The sequence below is a fragment of the Mytilus trossulus genome, chromosome 6, assembly GCF_036588685.1.
Source record: "Mytilus trossulus isolate FHL-02 chromosome 6, PNRI_Mtr1.1.1.hap1, whole genome shotgun sequence".
Taxonomy (NCBI): Eukaryota; Metazoa; Mollusca; class Bivalvia; order Mytilida; family Mytilidae; genus Mytilus; species Mytilus trossulus.
Window position 1 is genome coordinate 48,194,205 of NC_086378.1, and position 7,202 is coordinate 48,201,406.

Genomic DNA, 7,202 nt, shown 5'->3' on the forward strand with positions numbered 1-7,202 from the left:
ACACCAAACTAGGTACTTCATATCTGAGTAACAGGCAATGTACGCCCTCAATTTTATAGAACTAATTCATAACTATTTGTTTCATTTGTATTCATCTGTCAAATGTGTGTGTTCTGCAAGGTTCAGCAGTCCTTACCCTTTCATTTGATATATGTATCTATATAACTTACCAAAAATTATTCTACATATAATATAGTTTGATTTAAATACGTAAGAACTACTAATTTTTTTTAATACGTATTTCTTTCCTTTGTGAACGCGCCCAAAATGCTTGGTGTAACATCTTACGAAGTCTATTAATTTTTTTTGGCAAACTATTTCGCTCTGGCTGTTGCTAGTGGTCGTCTTACACGTGCAGTGTTGTGAGATGCCTTTCGTTCCACGTTGAAGGTTTAATGTGACTTACAGCAATTACAGCGCTATTCCTTTGCTTAATTTTTTAAAATGTTTTTTTTTTAATGTGGTTATATTCATTTTCTGTCACGGATTGATACCCAATATTCTTTTGTTTTTCTATGGAAAAAATGTTCCTTTACAAAAAAAAATATTGGTATATTCCAAACTTCGATTTTTTTTTTATTACGTAAATGATTTTAAATTTTAACAAGGAGGTTATTATGAGATATTCTAACCTAACTAAACGAAAAAGAGAATTGTAATATAAAATCTTACGATTCTAAAGTTTCTTCGAACAAGATTTGTTATCATATGCTAATTACCCATATCATATTTTAATGACCACATACTGTGGCCTTCGTGATCATATAAACCCTAATAAATTATAAACATTCGAATGTAAAATTTCGCACGATAGATAATGACAAACAAACGACGGAAATTACATAATAAATCCACAGCGTGTATCTTAATATATTTGTCAGTACATGGATAACCCGAATAATCCAGTCGTTAAATTACGATCACTTTGATCACTCCATTAACCATTTTCTCGAGAAAAGTAGTGGATAGGGGCACTGAATCATTCGAGTTAGTACATGGAGTAAAGATATTCAAAGATTAGGAGCGACGATTCAATATCCATTTGTGTATTGCATTTGTCGTTGTTGAAACGGCACCAGGAACATATCAGGATAGACAACAAAAGTCTGTAAGTATCTATTTTATGTATTTATAAATATTAAAATAGATATTATAAGCCTTTCATGCCTTCTGCTGACAAATTTTCTTAACTATGCACAATTTTAGTAGACCACCGACATGACCGATGTCCTTTTCGAACTAAAAGAACCTCTTTGAAAAGACACACCTCAGTCGAATCTTTCTTCTCAAATGAATGCCTGAATGATCATCACATTTATACTTGTTATATGGGCAGGCATTTTCGAACATTTTTTTAAAAAATGTATCAATTCTGACTGCAAGGAATTTTAAATGGTAAATAATATACATTGTATCTCGAGGGAAATGTACACACTTAGACAACAGTGAATTTTTCATAAATATTATAATGGTAAAAGTGTAGCATACACATGATATATATCATGTGTATTAACGATTAAACTCTGGAAGAAATAAAGTCAAGCATGAAAACAAATTAATGGGTCCTATTTGGAAAAAATAAATTTTCTCAGAAAAGTATCTCTTTCTTCAGAGGTTTATGATGTCTGATGTGCAGTGATGTTTTTTTCTTTCTCCGACGCCTTTATGCGTGATATAGTAGGTATTGCAACCAAGCGGCGCCGGCGACGATGGTGTACACTATTTGTTTGAAGCATTATATTTCATAGGTTAGACAATCTAAAGGTTTCATACGATATGTTACGAAATTTCCGTCTGTCATATATCATTGTCCCGGCAACCTCATTTTCATGGTTCAGTAACTGCTTGATACATTTTGTTTTGTTAAATAAAAAACTCACTTATAATGAGTAATATGATAACTATGTTTGGTATATGGGTTCCTAGCAACATTTACATGTTCGTCAGCTAGGTACATGTAGGGTTTACCTGACCTCGACCTTATTCCATGGATCATTTATCAAAGTTAAAGTAACTTAAGCAAGACTGTATCTAGATACATAACTAGTCAGTCATCTATATTTGCGGTATTAATTATTGAAATGGTTGTAAGGTGTACATATCCACCCGATAGGTTCCGTCTGACCTTGGCCTCAATTTCATAGTTCATTGGCCGATATATGGTGTTGTGGTTTGGTCTATTTATCAGATGCCTTAAGCAGTAGGGTCATTATATAATGTGTATCACGTATGGAATCATTGTCAGCTGGAAATGTCAATCTGACAGGTCTCAATTGACTTCGACCTCATTTTAATGGTTCATTGGACAATTTTAAGTTTGTGGTTGGGTCAATTTTTCGGGCATTATAAGCAATAGGTCAATAATATGTAGTGTATGGAACAACCATGACAACTGTGGTGTCATGTCTATCTGTCGGGGTTAACATGACCTTAACCTAATTGTTTGATGATAAGATGTTGTATTAAGATCTGATTCTCAGCTACTATTAGCAACACCAGAACACACCCACAAAATCGCGGTCATAAACAGCTTGTGAACTGGAATGACTTTTTGTATTAAAAAGATATTATATTATGTATGGAGAATTTCATAAAAGGTATCAAAAGCCCTCTCCCCTTTTTCAAAGTCTGATATTTGTTTCCTTTCTGTTAAATTCAATATTTTTTATGTCTCTGGTCTCAGACCACAATTATTCTTCTCCTTTGCTACAATGCATCTTTTGGTAAAATTTGCACCGCTCCAAACATTGCCAAACATAAAATAAATGTAACTGCTTATATATAGACCATAATTATTAGTCTAATAAAATATGCTTCTAGGACAATCCATCAGTGCTTTTTTTCTTTTGAGGGCATTATTAACATGTCAATGGTAGGATATGAATCTTGTATAAATTGAATGACCGACTAAGTCTAATTTGAGGGGTGGTCGGAGGGTCCTGATCCCGAAATCCCGGGCTTAAAAACATGAAATCCCGAGATGCAGAATTTAAAGAAATTCATATCCCGAAATCGTAAAATATATTCCCGGATTCCGCGAGGGTCAATCCCCAAATCCCGAGGTCCCGAAAAAGTCCTGATTCCCTCTTATCCCTACCCTACTTTCTTTTTTGCCAACTCACTACTTTCAATTTCAACAATAAATTTTATGCCCCATCTTTTGGCATTGTGTTTTCTAGTCTGCGAATCTGTGCGTTCGTTTGTTTGTTCGTCCTTCCGTCTGTCCCGCTGCAGGTTAAGGTTTTTGGTCGAGGCATGATGAATAATTTATCGTGGTGGAAGGAAGAGAAGCGACACACAAAATGAGGTCTTCTCGTTTAATAGTATACATGACAACTATCATACATTGTAGTTGTGCATTGCTAATGTTAAGTATACGTGATATTTGTAGTAAAACCTCCATAATAAAGACTTTCAACATGATTTGAATGATAAGTAAGAAAAAGGCGAGACATTTGCACTCATATTTTGGTAATAAAATGAAGTGTTGACAAAAGTACATGTACCTAAATTTCAATATATTTTTGTATGAGTGCCGAAGTCGCATCTTTAACATTTTGAGTGGAAAATGGATATTTTGTTGAAGGGGGGGATGTGTTAGGTATATTACTCATACTTTTGCCTGAGGAAGCTGCTGTTCTTTTTGAAACATGTCTTACTTGTTTTCTGGTATGTGGAATGGGGTAGGTAAAAGTATTGTCAACACCAGTCCTGTGTTTTGTTTAAAACTTAATGAAACCTGTTTTTAATTGTAATTTGTGTCTTCAGTTCGCTGTCTCCTAGGCATGAACCATTCATCTGTTTTAAGACTTTATGATTGATTGATTGATTGATCATGACTGGCTGAATGTCCAATGGCAAATATTACATGCATATTCAGGAAGTTAGGAACGATTCATGCCAATCCTGATAAAAAAAAGAAATATGCCTGAAGAAAAACAATAACAGAGTAAGTGTTCCTGCATTTTAACTTCAAATATTTCTTGTAGAGTGAGAAAAATGTTATGAAACACCAGCAAAAAAGATTAGATTGTTATTCAGTCCTGACTTATACAGTGTTTCTGAAGATTGAGATTAGGTATGTAATAATGAGTTTTAATTTGATAGAGTGTTGACTTTTAAATTGTAAACGTTTAATGAATGACTGTACGTTAATCCCTTTATTGTATCAAAATTAAACAATTGCTGTTCAAGTGCATAGCATAGCCATCTTTATCTTGCTGTACCCAGAGGCAATATATATATACTAGAACACACCCGCGAAATCGCGGGCATTCAGAGCGTATTTAAAAGGATGTAAAGTGTTGTAGGAAGAATTATGTAAAAGATTTAATGACGTGAGAATTTCAGGAAAAGTATCAAAAGTCATAGGTACTTGGGGACAGGAAAATGTTTTTTGAACCCTCCTCCTTTATTTCCAAAATTCCCATTTTTTGTTTTCGATTAATTTCATTATGAAAATAAATTTAGTGTACATGTATTATGAACATTCCAGTCAGGAGCCTGTAATTCAGTGGTTTAGTGATATTTGTTTTTCGTTCATTTTTTGTACATAAATAAGGCTGTTAGTTTTCTCATTTGAATTGTTTTACATTGTTATTTCGGGGCCTTTTATATCAGACTATGCAGTATCGGCTTTTGCTTATTGTTGAAGGCCGTATGGTGACCTTTCAATGTTAATTCGGTGGCATTTTGGTCTCTTGTGGAGAGCTGTCTCATTGGCATTCATACCAAATCTTCTTTTTTTGTAAAACATTTAGTGACTTGAAAATTTCAGAAAAGGTATCAAAAGTCATGGGTAATTTGGGACAGGATAATTGTTTTTCTAGCCCGGCTCCTCCTTTTTTTTTGTTTGTTCTCTATTAATTTTAATGACACATGAATAATTTTAGCGCTTATCTGTATATTATGAACATTCATTAAAGGGGGTTGGGGCAGAGGCGGACTTATGGGTCCCTTTTCTGGAAAATAATTTGTTGCTTATATAGGGAATCACTGAAGCATGACCGGAGCGGGCCCCTCTTAGGCAGTTAACGGGCCCCTGCATATGAAAATTTCTCGATCCGCCACTGCGAGGGGCCCTGATCCCAATATCCCAGGCTTAAAAACATGAAATCCCGAGGTTCTGAATTTATTATACAAATTAAATATCTCGACATCGCGAAATTCGAAAAAAGAAATCCCGGATCCCAAAATGGTCAATCCTGAAATTTCAATCTTAAAAACACCCGTTCCAGACGTCCCGAAAGTGTATTTTCTTTTTACAGTCGATTCTCAGTTTAATAATTGATCCACAGCGGTCATTGATATATTATTCAGACCCTCTCTATCAAATAAACCCTGTGACTGCCGTGGATAGTAAACTTGAAAATGATATCAGACAGAAAATACACTGTATTCGTAGTATATGTATTTGTTTCAAAGTAAAAAGAAAAACGCAAACCGGAGGTCTAATCTGACTTAAATTTCGTCCAATGACGGATATAAGACAGAAAACACATTGTATTCGTAGTATCAATGTATGTTCATAATATACAGAAAAACGCAAACCGGAAGTCTATTCTGACTTAAAATTTCGCCCAATGATGGAAACATATCCGGACGTCTTTTTTCTCGTTTTTCACCCAAAATAACTCAATCTGAATAATCATATGAATAGATGACAAATGCGATTATGCACTGTACCCATAGGACACAGAGGCATGATTATTAATTTATTGTGGAAAGAAGAGAAGCGACACCCAGAATGAGGTCTTCTCGTTTAATAGTATAGATAAGCAGATGTGGTATGGGTGCCAATGAGACAACTCTCCATCCAAGTCACAATTTTTAAAAGTAAATCATCATAGGTCAAAGTACGGACTTCAACACGGAGCAATACTGTTATTAATGACAATTAAGAGAGTGAATAATACTATATAAACAAAATAGACATCAAAATTAAAAGAAAGACAGACAGTTTCTTCATCAAATATAATAAATTTTGGTACATGTATGATAACTAAAAATGTTTAAAATTGTTTTGAATTTATCGTTACTTCTTTCAGAACAGGCCTATCCAGAAGCAAGAAAAAGAACAATTTATAGCACGTACATCTACAGAGAGAGACATGTTTTAAAAGACAGATTTATTTTCAATTTTAGAAAACCTGTTGAACTTTTACTATTTCTTATCTGTTTATTTTACATTTATATAAAATTGAGAATGGAAATGGGGAATGTGTCAAAGAGACAACAACCCGACCAAATAAAAAACAACAGCATATGTTGATATTTTGTTTTTTAAAATTGCTGCACAGTATTTCTATTCAGTCCCATATAACAAAATCAGCTGAAGAAATTGATATTTTCATATTTCAAGGGAGTGTCCCTTTGCATTGTTGATAGCTGATATAAGTATTGTCTTAAGTTGGGTTTAAAAACAGTCAGATCGCAACTTCAAATAAAATACATTTTTATGAATGTTATATGTCATTAAATAGGCATGAAAAATGGAAAATTATATAGGAACACATTTTTAATACCTAAATGTATTGTCGAGGTAAATTTATTATGTGAACATATAAAATATTATCAAAAACACTGCTGGTTTAAAATAAAATTATTATATGTGGCCTAATGTAATCATACAGATCAGTGTAAGCTTTCCTAAACAAATTTTACATATTTTTATAACCAGAATAAATTTATTCTGTGTCTCAACCTTAACATAATTACTGTACTATCAAAATAAATTTATTTTATATATCATAATACTTTTAATTCACATTGAATGTAGAATAAATTTATTCTGTGTCGCCTCCTTAATATGATAACTGTACTTTCAGAATAAATTTATTTTATATATTATTATACAAGACAAAAATCACATTGAACATAGAATAAATTTATTCTGTGTCTCAACCCCACCATACATATTACTTTACTTCAAAATAAATTTATTTTATCATAAATGACATAAAACGTGAAATAAATTTATTCTGTATCACAGCCTCACCATACAGATTATTGGACTTTCAAAATAAATTTATTTTAAATATTGTTATAATCATAAATGACATTAAATGTAGAATAAATTTATTCTATGATTTTCTCGAACTGATAATAGATATCAAGGCTCTTTATAATACATTTATTTTATAAATGATTATATACAGAAAGCACCATGCATTTAGAATAAATGTATTCTTAGTCGCATCATT

General features: G+C 32.7%; 1 long non-coding RNA gene across 1 annotated transcript; it reads left to right on the forward strand.

The window, feature by feature from the left end:
- Positions 1-870: 870 nt before the first annotated feature.
- Positions 871-6,899, forward strand: LOC134723475 (uncharacterized). The gene is made up of 3 exons (XR_010108083.1): positions 871-1,108; positions 3,990-4,078; positions 6,048-6,899. It is a non-coding gene; the product is annotated as an uncharacterized LOC134723475 (long non-coding RNA).
- Positions 6,900-7,202: the final 303 nt, after the last annotated feature.